The sequence below is a fragment of the Papio anubis genome, chromosome 14 (genome assembly GCF_008728515.1).
Source record: "Papio anubis isolate 15944 chromosome 14, Panubis1.0, whole genome shotgun sequence".
In the NCBI taxonomy this organism is placed as follows: domain Eukaryota; kingdom Metazoa; phylum Chordata; class Mammalia; order Primates; family Cercopithecidae; genus Papio; species Papio anubis.
Genome location: NC_044989.1, coordinates 1719376 through 1731000, shown reverse-complemented (window position 1 = coordinate 1731000; position 11625 = coordinate 1719376). Strand labels below are relative to the sequence as shown.

General features: G+C 51.8%; 1 protein-coding gene across 14 annotated transcripts in view; it reads left to right on the top strand.

The window, feature by feature from the left end:
• The window catches only part of MYT1L (myelin transcription factor 1 like), a 226461-nt gene that overhangs the window by 188378 nt on the left and 26458 nt on the right, over positions 1-11625 (top strand). The gene's annotated exons all lie outside the window — the stretch shown is intronic.

Sequence of the window (11625 nt, the reverse complement as noted above, 5' to 3'; positions counted from 1 at the left end):
TTCAGGGACTTGACCTCTCTGACCTTTGGAGTCAGCTCCCTGCTCTGCCTCAGGCCCAGATGCCCTCCAAGGGGAGACCTTGCATCAGGGGCCCTCCACTTTCCCTGACACCTACCCTGCATTGACCCGGTGCCTGGTGCTGCCTCCCAAAAACCCCTCAGACCCTTTGCTTCTTTTACTTTAATCTCCATCTTTCAGTGTTTGACGGGAAGCAATTGGGAGAGGAAGAGTCAGATTCAACATCTGTCTCGAACTGTGAATCCCAAAGAGCCCTGTGAATAGCAGGAGTGAGAGGTGACATCTGGTCCTCCTCTGCCTGAAACAAGCCAGTGTTGTGGCCCAGCGCTGACCAGGGTGGAGCGTGACCCTGCTTTGTTTTTGCAGGAAGATTTCCTCCTGAGGCACTCCCACATTCGCCCGTCCCCCAGCCCTCCCCAGGGCCTGAGAAGCATTCAGCAGATGCTGAATGAAAGCATTGAGCTTCAGCAGGGCCCTCCGCACTAGCCCAGGAAGCTGAACTGTGTTCCATGCCCCAGCACCGTGCTGGTCTTCTAATTTCTTCTCCAAAGTGGCACAAACAAAGCAGCTTATACCCAGGCCCCGTCATTAGCTCAATTTTCCCACAGTGGAAGCCCAGGCTGGCCTAAGGGGGTCCTCTGCAGGTGGCATCCCCCAGAGCTCGTGGTCCAACTCACAGCTCATTCGGGTTCCTGGCAGAACTCAGCTCCTGAGCTTGCAGCCGTCAGGCCCGACTGTCCTGCTGGACGTTGGGCAGAGTCGTCCTCCGTGGATGAGGTCCCCAGGTCCTGGCCACACAGCTGGTGGCCTCACCACTTGGCAGCCGGGCTGGGGTCTCATAGGATGTCCCCCCATCATGGGAGCAATGACTGTACTGTGTTCACAGGGCCACCCACACTCAAGGACAGAGGCCCATGCACAGTAGGTGCACACGGGGAGACCTTGGGGCCACCTTAGGATTCTACCCACTGGAAGGGGGCTATCCAGCTACTGTGCTAGGATCTTCAGAGAAATAAAGATTTCAAGACAGTCTCTGTCCCGAGAAACTTAGCCTGTTAAAATTTTATAGGGAAAACCAATATACAAACAAAAAATTGACAAGACAAACAAACAGGATCATTCTTATATCCAATAAAGAGATGGAGAATCTGATATTTTAAAAGCAAGTTCCGGCCGGGCGCGGTGGCTCAAACCTGTAATCCCAGCACTTTGGGAGGCCAAGACGGGCGGATCACAAGGTCAGGAAATCGAGACCATCCTGGCTAACACAGGGAAACCCCGTCTCTACTAAAAAATACAAAACACTAGCGGGGCGAGGTAGCGGGTGCCTGTAGTCCCAGCTACTCGGGAGACTGAGGCAGGAGAATGGCGTAAACCCGGGAGGCGGGGCTTGCAGTGAGCTGAGATCCAGCCACTGCACTCCAGCCTGGGTGACAGAGCGAGACTCCGTCTCAAAAAAAATTTTTTTTTAAATAATAAATAAATAAATAAAAGCAAGTTCCCATATGTGAATTAATCTCAATTAAACAAACAAACAAAAAACTTTGACGTCCTCATAATTAGTGTGAAGCTAAGACTGTAATTCCGATCTTTTGATTTCTCCAAATAATTTCTAATAAACATAATATTACTTGATTCTTAAGGGAAGATTAGGTAGGTTTTCAGGAGTATGCCAACTTTTTAATGGAATTATGTTATAACATGTAAATTCTACCAGCGTATCTGTTTCCTGTAACTTAACTAATTGCTGTCTTCTCCTCCACTGTATGGTGAGAGCTTGCTCTCCATAACCTGGTGGCTGTGGTGCCTCCCCCCGATCTTCACCCCAGGTGTACCTCTGGGGCAAGTGGCAGCTCCCGGGGGGCCCCTGTCCCTGCCCAAGCACCAGCCTCATGGGCGGCTCCTCCACCTTCCCAGGTTCCAGCCCTGAGAGCTCCTATGTCTGTCACCATCAGGAAGGCAGGGGAGTGGTGTGTCTGAGGTCTCTTTCCGCAGCTCCATGCTGCTCTCAGGGGAGGGGGAGAACGTCTGGCTCTCAGGCCACTCTCTGAGGACCCCCAGGCATCTAAACCCCTTTGCTCCTCTCCTCTCCCTTGTCCGTCTCCTCCCTGGAGATTCCTTAGCCGCTACCTGATGGGGATGCATCCTTCCAAATCTATGGCCGCTGCAAGGAGTTCTTTCTGTCTCTGGGATTTGGCATCCACAAAGCGAAGCCTTTGAAACGCAAATGCCTTTTCTGTGATTTTTGCCTCTAACAACTGTTCCTTGAAGTACCAAATGCTAGCCAAAATGGTGGTAAAATGCATAAGAAGAACAAATTATGCATCGGCCAGGACACTGTGGAGTCCTCCCCTTCTCTCTCCTCTGGACGACTCAATATGCATTGACTGGGATACTGCGGAGTCCTCCCGTACTCTCTCCTCTCGACAGCTCGCTGCACGGATCCATCCCCTGAGTGCTGGGCAGTGCTCCCCAGAGGAACTGCAGAGGGTAGTGTTCCGGCACCACCCTTGCATGACCTGGCCGGGGTGTCACAGGCTGGCCTCCGAGGGCTCGCAGGGCCCAAAGCTCAAACTTCAGGATGAGAGAGCAGCTCAGATGCAGAGGCCCATGCCCCTCTCCTCCCTGCGCTCAGCCTTCTCTGGGATCCGAGCTCTCCATCCAGGCTGGCGTTGATGTCCGACACATTCTGGCCCCTATCCTGCCAGCCTTCGCAGCACTCTGGGTTGGAAGGAACATTCCAGGAAGGCAGTATTTCCCAGAGGACGGAGCGCCGCCCTGCTCTGCTGGGCCCAAAATTACCTAACCCTGGAGAGACATGGAGAAAATAACAAACTGAATCTACTTCACAGATTGTTGGAAGAACTAGTTGGGGTCATGTATATAAAATGCTCAGTGCAGGGTTCTAAGCATAGGAGTATGTCTAGTAAGTCTAGTCTGCTTTATTAGCTGTTGTTTAAATTTGTTCTATAGCAAGAATTGCTCTCTGTTTAGAATCCAAACTAAAAACATTCCCCAACCCCCATGGAGAGGGCTTGGCACTTTCCCTGAAAAGCCACTGAGCCTCCCACATCACCTCTGTCCAGTGGCCCCGCTGCGAGGAGGCGTGGACTCATCCTGTGGGTTGTGCCAGGGACAGCGAGGCCCAGGCCAACAGTGTGCTACGTGATGGTCACTGGACACCTGAGGCTACTCAGCTCTTGAAGTTTGGCCCCTGGGACAGAGAACTGACTTTTTAAAATTGTTTGATTTCAGTAAATATAAATGTAAATTTGACCACAGGAGATGAGGGCCACCACCACTGGCAGTGCAGGACTGAACACACTGCCAACCACGGGTCTTCCTACAGGCACCCGGCCTCATCGCTGCTCCTCCCAGGAGCCTGACCTGAGTCCCACCTGCAGGGCTGAACATGGGGCCAGCCATGGGTCTTCCTACAGGCACCCAGCCTCGTCACTCCTCCTGCCAGGAGCCGGACCCACCTGCAGGGCTGAACGTGCGGCCAGCCATGGGTCTTCCTCCAGGCACCCAGCCTCGTCGCTGCTCCTCCCAGAAGCCTGACCTGAGCACCCCCTGCAGCCTTCGCTTCCCTCCTGGGGGGCTGCTCAGAGGCTGCCCTCCAGCGCCAACCACACCCATTCCAGCCGCTGCCTGCTCCTTCCTCCAGGACCCTGGAGCCGAAGCCCTGAGCCAGATAGGGTGAACCTGAGTGCCCAGAGTGGAGAAAAGGCTACAACTACAGCTGCCACAGCTACAGCTCTGACAACGACTGCTGCAACCACAACCACAGCCACAACAACTACACAGCTGAAGCTCTGACAACTACAGCTACAACAGCTACAGCTATGACAATGATGGCTGCAACCACAACCATAGCCACAACGGTTGCACAGCTGCAGCTCTGACAACTACAGCTACAATGGCTACAGCTATGACAACGACAACTGCAACCACAACCACAGCCACAACAGCTACACAGCTGCAGCTCTGACAACTACAGCTACGACAACAACGGCTGCAACTACAACCACGGCTGCAACTACAACCACAGCAACAACAGCTGCACAGCTGCAGCTCTGACAACTACAGCTACAACAGCTACAGCTATGACAATGACGGCTGCAACCACAACCACAGCAACAAGCTACACAAACAGCCCTCACCACCACAACCACCACGACTGTAACAGCCAGCACCACCAGCTGGGCACCCCTGCTGGGTCTGCCCGGGGAGGCCACAGGGCTGTGCAGCAGAACAGGTGTCTCCACATTGATGATCTTTTCCTCCCACGTGTCGAGGCCATTTGAGGAGCTTAGGGCAAAAGCTCACATTTGCAGAAGAGTTATGGTTCACATGTTAAAAAGAAAATGAGGTGCAATAAGGTCCCTTTCACAGGTGTGGGGGCCAGGTCATCAACATACCCCTTCGGGAGACACAGCCAAACCACAGCAGTGATAATGTTAACAACCGAGCCTCCTGAGAGGCAAGCAAAAGGAGAAACAAAACCAAAGATTTCCCTTCTTCTGCTGAGATTAGACTCAGTCCTCAGCAGCAGGCAGCCCGAAAGGGGCCTTCACAGCAGAGGTGGGTTTCACCATGGACACAGCAGCCGCAGTGAGGCAGTGGCTCCTGACTGCCAGGGGCCCAGATGCCTGGGTCCTGCACCTCAGCCCCTGACACTTGGAGACCACCTCAGGGTGAGTTTGCTGCCACAACAGCCATCCTGTCCCTGGAGGAAGGAAGGGGCCCCTCTCAAAGGACACTCAGGCTGCAGGCCACACTTCTGCCTCTATCTTCAGACCCATGTGGTCCCAGGGCCAGCCCTCGCCATCGTGTGGCAGCCAGGTGCCTGCTGAGCACGCAGGAGCATCCCTAGGGAAGAGGGACTGGCAGGGGACACACCCTGTGCTCTCCGGGAAACAGACCCAACCCACACAAAGATGGCAGACACTTTGTAGAAAGGTGCATGTGTGTTCCTCAATACTGGGTTTATTAGGCATCTCTGTTGGGACTCCTGGCCAAGCTCTACAGACTGAAATCAGTTATCTCCACTAAATCTTAAAACACCACTAAACTGACCCACTATCCTCTTACAAACCCACAAATATAATGCAACTAAATAACTAAATAAGGAAGAGAAGTGCAGAGCATCCCATCCACAAAGCACTGGGAGCTGTCCAGCCCAAGCACACAGGGCTCAGGCCTCAGCTCCCTGCAGAGGAGCTGGTAGGGGAGGGAGAGGGTGGGGGTGGAGAGAAAGAGGGAAGAAAGAACCTAGAAGAAGAGGAGTGAGGAGCATGCAGAACCTCCGTAGAAAAGAGGCTGGGACCTTGAGGGTGGGGATTCAGAGTCGGTCGGAAAACAGAGGACCAGTTGAGCTCTCTAAGAGGGGTTCGACTCCTGGCTGCCCTGCCACAGGCCTCCTTCTCCCCGGAAGGAGAAGCTAGAACAGAAGCCCTGGAGCTGGTGGTAAGAAGAGCTGGAAACAGGATGAGCCGTTGTACTGAAGATGGGAACATCAAGTGACATGGAGAGGCCCCAAGGCCTTGGTCCTGTGTGACTCCGGGAATCCAGTGGCTCCTCCTGCTCCTCTGCCTTCTCCACTCCCCGCCACTCCAGACAGAGCAGGGGCCTCTTCTCTAGAACCAACAGATCCAAGATAAAGGGCCTCCAGGCACCAGTGTCTGGGAAGTATGAGTGAACAGCCAAGGACTCTGGCCACTGAAGGCAAGCAGTGAACAACATGCCAGAAACCAGGTAAACAAACCAGCCTTACCAGGGGCAAAAAAAGCTCAGGAAGCAGAAACGTTTCTGGAAAGAGGAGCAATCTTTTTAAAAACCTATAATTTGTCATCAGACAGAAAAGAACAGAAAGAACATTAAAATGTATTGTATTCATAACCCAAGAAACATTCAGAGAACACGAATACCTATTTTAAAAAATAAATAAAAAGTTTACTTAGAAAGTTAAAATGTAAAATTGAGGTAATGTCCCATAAATTAAAAAGAGATGAGAAAAGAAGATAAAAGATTTTGTTTAAAAAAATAGAGAAAGAATTCAGGAGAGTTAATAATCAACTAATAGGAGTTTCTGAAGAAGTAGAGAGAATAGAGAAAATGGAAGAAAGAAAATTCCCAAAGAAAGAAAACAAAGAAAATCCCCATAACAGAGCTCTTGAGTTTTCCGATATAAAGGCCTCGTTGAGTAGCTACGCAATCATGAAATGGTTCTGTGTCATCCAGGGCTCCACCCAAGAAGCAGGACCAATAGGATTTATATACGGATGGGTTCGTCACAAGGAACTGTCCAACACCATATGGGCTGGCTCAGCAAGTCCAAAATCTGTAGGGCAGACAGGCAGCCTAGAAACTCTTGGTCAGGACAGGTTCCCTTCCACAGGGAGGATTTCTTCTTCTTCAGGGAAACCTTAGTTATGTTCTTAAGGTCTTTTTACTGCTTGAGTCAGGCCCACTGAGAGTATTGAGAATAATCTCCTTACTTAAAGTCAACGAGGCCAAGTGTGGTGGCTCACACCTGCAATCCCAGTATTTGGGGAGGAGAAGGCAGGAGGATCACTTGAGCCCAAGAGTTTAAGGGCAACATGGCAAGACACCATCTCCACAAAAAATTTCAAAATTAACCAGGCATGGTGATGCATCCCTGTGGTCATAGCTATTCGGGAGGCTGAGGAGTGAGAACTGCTTGAGCCCAAGAGTTGGAGGCTGCAGTGAGTATGATCATCCCTCTGAACTCCAGCCTAGGTAACAGCAAGACCCTGTCTCAAAAAAAATAAAAATAAAAATAAGCCAACTGATGGTAGATGTTAGTCACTCTACAAAATACCTTCGCAGCAACACTTAGATGAGTATTTGATTAAACAACCAGGTGCTGTATCCTCTCCAAGTTGACATATAAAACTATCATAGCCAACCACATGGAAGTTCATCATCATGAAATTTTGAGAACCTGGAATGGGGATGCAGAGAGTGAGAGAGACAAACAGAGACAAAGTGAGAGACAAAAGAAAAGGAAGCTAATAAAAGATGTACTGAACAGCAATGTTGGAAACAATAATCAAATAGAACAATGTCTTCAAAACTCTTAGGAAAATGTTTGCACACTCAGTATTCTGTACTCAACCAAATTATCAATTTGGAATGCAAAAGCAGCAAGCCGCATCCAGTGGGTGACCAAGCCCCAGCCCTTCTTACTCCTCTTGAGTGGGTGCTCTCTTCTGTACCCTTGCCATTGCTGCCTCAAGCTGTACTCCCTCATTCCTCCCCCAGTCCCCTCTGCCAGCTTTCTCACTGGCCCCCCACTGCCTTCTGCTCTCCGCAAGCATCCTCCATGCTACTGCCAGTGAGCTCTCCACCAAGCAAACTCTACTGTGTGGTTGCCAGGATTACATGCCTCCAATCCTTTGTCATTGCCTAGAAGCTAAATCCATTCTCCTCCGTAAGGCACTTGAGATCTTCCCTAATAAGCTCTTACCCATTCCTCCAGCTCCCTCTGTCTCTCTGCCCCTTGGTTGCATCCAGACCTAAATTCAAAGCTGGAGACATGCTGCTCAAGCTTCTTCGGCCCTTCCACTGTTCCTCGTCCTCTTCAAACAAATGTCTATCTTTAAACACCCATGCAGACTCCACCTCCCTCTGTAATGGTGCAGAGCATCATATCGTCAGTTCATGCGCCTCCCTCTATGGCATGTGTATTCACAGGGACCTCTGCCCGTACTGCACTGGCAGGGCCCGGGTGTAGCATCTGTCACTCACGGGTGCATAGAGAGAGGCCACAGGAGGAAGAGTGGAGAGTGAGGCCGGTGCTGGATGACCTGGGTGTAAACTCAGCCCTGCCTTTTCTGACTGTATGGTCTGGGGCAAGTTAGCTATTCTGCTCAGTTCTCTCCTCTGTAAAATGGGATGGTCATAGGTTGTTTGAGTGGTGGATCAAGTCTGAAGAGCTTACCGGCACATGATAAGTAAAGCATTTACAGCAGCTCACCATTGCTGTTAGCACTGTCATGACCCTCCTGCTAGGACTGTACGGAAGTGGCTCTTCAAAACGTCTCTTTTCAGGCCTCCTTCTCCTAACAGTGTTTTGATTGTCACTGCTGAATAGCAGTGGCTCCAGAATCCATCCCTTGGCAGGAGGTAGGTGGACTCCCTGGGCTGTAGGAATGAGCTGTGTGGGTAGCTGCCATCCCCAGGCTTTGAGAGGGAGCTTTGTTTCCTGAGGCAGGTGGACGTGCACCCCAGTGGGAGGGACCTGGGCTGGGAGCTGGGGGCCCTCTGGGTGGTCACGCTGCCACCCAGGGCTGCACTTCCTGTACCACCTGCCTGTGTGGCTGTGGCCGAGTCATCCACCCGGCACAGAGGCCACGGTTCTGGAAACGCTCCCCTCGCTCCGTGGTTTGAGATCAGCCTGTTTGACACAGAATATTTTTAGGGGAAAAACCTCCACATTCTGGATCTTGGCTTGAGAAGGGACCACCATGCCATTGCTTCCCACTGAGATGGAAGCAGATCTGATACCCAGTCAGAGGCAGGAATGTCACCTGGCTCCAAAAGCACCCTCCTGCCCTTCCTCACACGTGCTGGGGCCAGAGTCCGGGAAGCAAAGCACAGAAAAGCTGCTCCCGTGGGGACCCGGGCAAACGCAGGAGAGGCTGTGGCTGACGCACCACATCCGCGTTTGCTTACTGAGGAGATGCGCTCGGTCATCATGAGTCAATCAATGACAAGAATAGGATTAAAATCTACAGTGATAGTGTATGTATGCACCCGGAGTAGATGGTGTCTCCTATAAATTATATACAGTTAGAGTATGATAATAGTAGTGGTGGAATAGTGAATAGTAAAATAAATAAAATGTTGTTAGAGTGAAACTCAGTGTGAAGGAAACTGTTTGCCCATGGCTGGGTGGAGCTGATTTTCAGAGGATACTGAATCACAGACAGCACCTGGCTGGGCTCTTCCCACCCAGAGCTCTTTGTCCCGAGTTCTCCTCATCCCAGCACCTTCCAGGTGCAACAAAGCTGCACACACTCCCACCTCCTCTCAAATTACTTATTTTTCTTCCCAATCTGTGTCTTATTAACCATATCCCCCTTCAAAAGTTTCACTTCTTTAGTTATTTCCAACTGTAATGTTCTCCAGAAAAAGGCCCTTCTAGGCTGATGTCCTGATAAAAATGTCGGGGCCTCCCCTGGAACCTTCATCTGGAATTCCTGGTGCTGACGCCTGGTGCCAGACGTCTGGGGCCTGGGGCAAGCGGGGGGAGCAGCCACTTAACCACTTGCTGCCCAGAACTTCCCGCACTGAAACTTGGTGACTTTCAAAGCTACCCTCAGCAGCACTTGACTTTAATTGGAGAAGCGTTTCTGTAACAGGCTGCCGGGCCTCACGTTCAGAACCAATGTGTGAATGAAATGGTAAGCACCTTCTCACCACCCGAGACCAGCCGTGGGCTGACCTCCCTGGCTGAACCAGGTGTGTGGACTTTCCCCTAAGAGCCCTGGGCCAGCGCCACCCCCAGGCCCCCAGGCCACCGCTAGATGGCACTGTCCCCACACCGGGGCCACCACCCCCAGGGCTGTGCTGGGCCGGCTCACAGCGTTCGCTTCCAAATTGGACCTGAGCTGGCGGTGCAGTCACTGGATTGGAATTGGCGGCACCGACACAGCCGCGTTTGGACAGAATGCATCATTCTTCAGGCCCGTCTTTGTTTCCTAATTTAGTTTCCCAAACTCTTGCTGAAGGCTCCTGCTCCTTAAATAACACCATTATGTGTCATTCCCAGCAGGCAGTTTTATTAACTGAGAGTGAAGAGAAGCAGCATGAGACTGTGGGCACAGCCGGTGCTGAACCTCAGTGTGGGTCCAGGAATGTGGACTCTGCAGTTTCCGGCAGTGTGGCGCCCCCATCCCCCCGTCCATGGGGGGCTTGTCTCCGGCGGCCTCTGCTTCCCGGAGCGGTGGGCCCTCTGGGCGGTTCTCGCCCATGCACCTAACTAGCCACACACCACTTAGTTCTGTTCCTTTATTTTCAAGGTAGGAGAAGCCGGGATGGGGAGATCCCTAATAGATATGACTATTTAAATACACTTAATAAGGAAGTTTTTAATCAAGTCATGAGAAAATGGGCCTTTTTGACATGAGAGTGGACAAGTATCCCAGTGCTCACCTCCCAGCAGGAGCCACCTTCTGACCACACTGGGTGATTTCAGGAGCTGAGGCCCCCATGGGGAGCTGAGGACAAGGTGGCCATGTGAAGCCCCTCTGGAGCACGGCATCTGCGGGGTCCCGGGTGCTGCCAACAACAGGGGTCCACCCTGGGATGGAACCAACTGGCAGGACCCCAGCATCCTCTGGTCTACCTCTCACCCTACAACGCAGGCCCCAGCCCCCCAGCCAGAGAATGAGGCCCCATACGCTGGGGCATGGGAACGGGACAGGTCCACCCCCAGGGTGGCCCATAGCTGTCACTCCTCACTCCACGCTCACTCAGTGACCTTGAAGGAAGCACCTGCAGTGAGAGAATGTGGGTGACGGGGTTTCCCTGATCAAGTCAAAGCAGCCAACCGTGCACCATGTCCATCCTCATTTTATGCACCTTCGTCTTGGCGTAGCCTCAGCAGCTGCTTTTGGCTGCGGCTTTTAAGCTGTGAAAGTATTTGCTGGGAATGTCCTTGGCTCCTCATGCAACACCTCCCCCCTGTTAGGCTGGTTTCTCTGCTGGATCTAAAACAGGAGGGAGGAAGCATCATGAGTGGCAATGGGGCTTGAGCGCTCCTTCTCTCCTCTGGGGGTGCCCACCAGGGCCCAGAGCTTCTGGGAACCCGGCAGGGAGCTCTGCTCCTGAGCCAGGAATTGCCAGACACCACAGAATTGCTGTCCGCGGGGCCTGTCCGCTTTTCCCAAGTGCTTTGCTTCATTTGCTAATCCATACAGCGTAGCTCAGAACAATCGCTTGCCTTGGGTCCCCAAACACTACCTGAGCTGGAAAGTACTTGTGTGATGTGTTAGTAATGGATCATACAAAATTTTTAACATGGGACTTTAAGCCATGAACATTTCTGTTTTATTTCTTAACAACAACAACAAAAAGGCTGAATGTGGTGGTTCATACCTGTAATCCTAGCACTTTGGGAGGCTGAGGCAGGAGGGTCGCTTGAGATCAGGAGTTCAAGACCAGCCTGGGCAACATAGTGAGACCTAGTTTCTATTAAAATATTTTTAAAAGAAAAAAAAGAGATAACTGTGCCATGGGGCGTTCTGTTGGCAATGAAGCGTTCTGATGCACAGGGAGCCACGCACAGTTTCTCGGGTGGTGCTGTATGCCTGGCACCTGTATGCCTGGCACCTGTATACCTGGCACCTGTATGCCTGGAGCCACTCCCCGATCTAAGGGTTTCAATGCAGGAAAAGCCACCTATGGTTAAGAAGAGACAAAAACAAATTCTAAACTAGAAAAGATAAAATACAGGACAAAGGAGAGATGGGCCAGGCAGCCCTGGGACGCTGGCCTGGCCGACTGTCTGGTGCCTGGAGGCCGGGAGTTCCGGGCAGGGCGTGGGGAAGGGGTGGCTGTCAGGGTTCCATGGAGGTG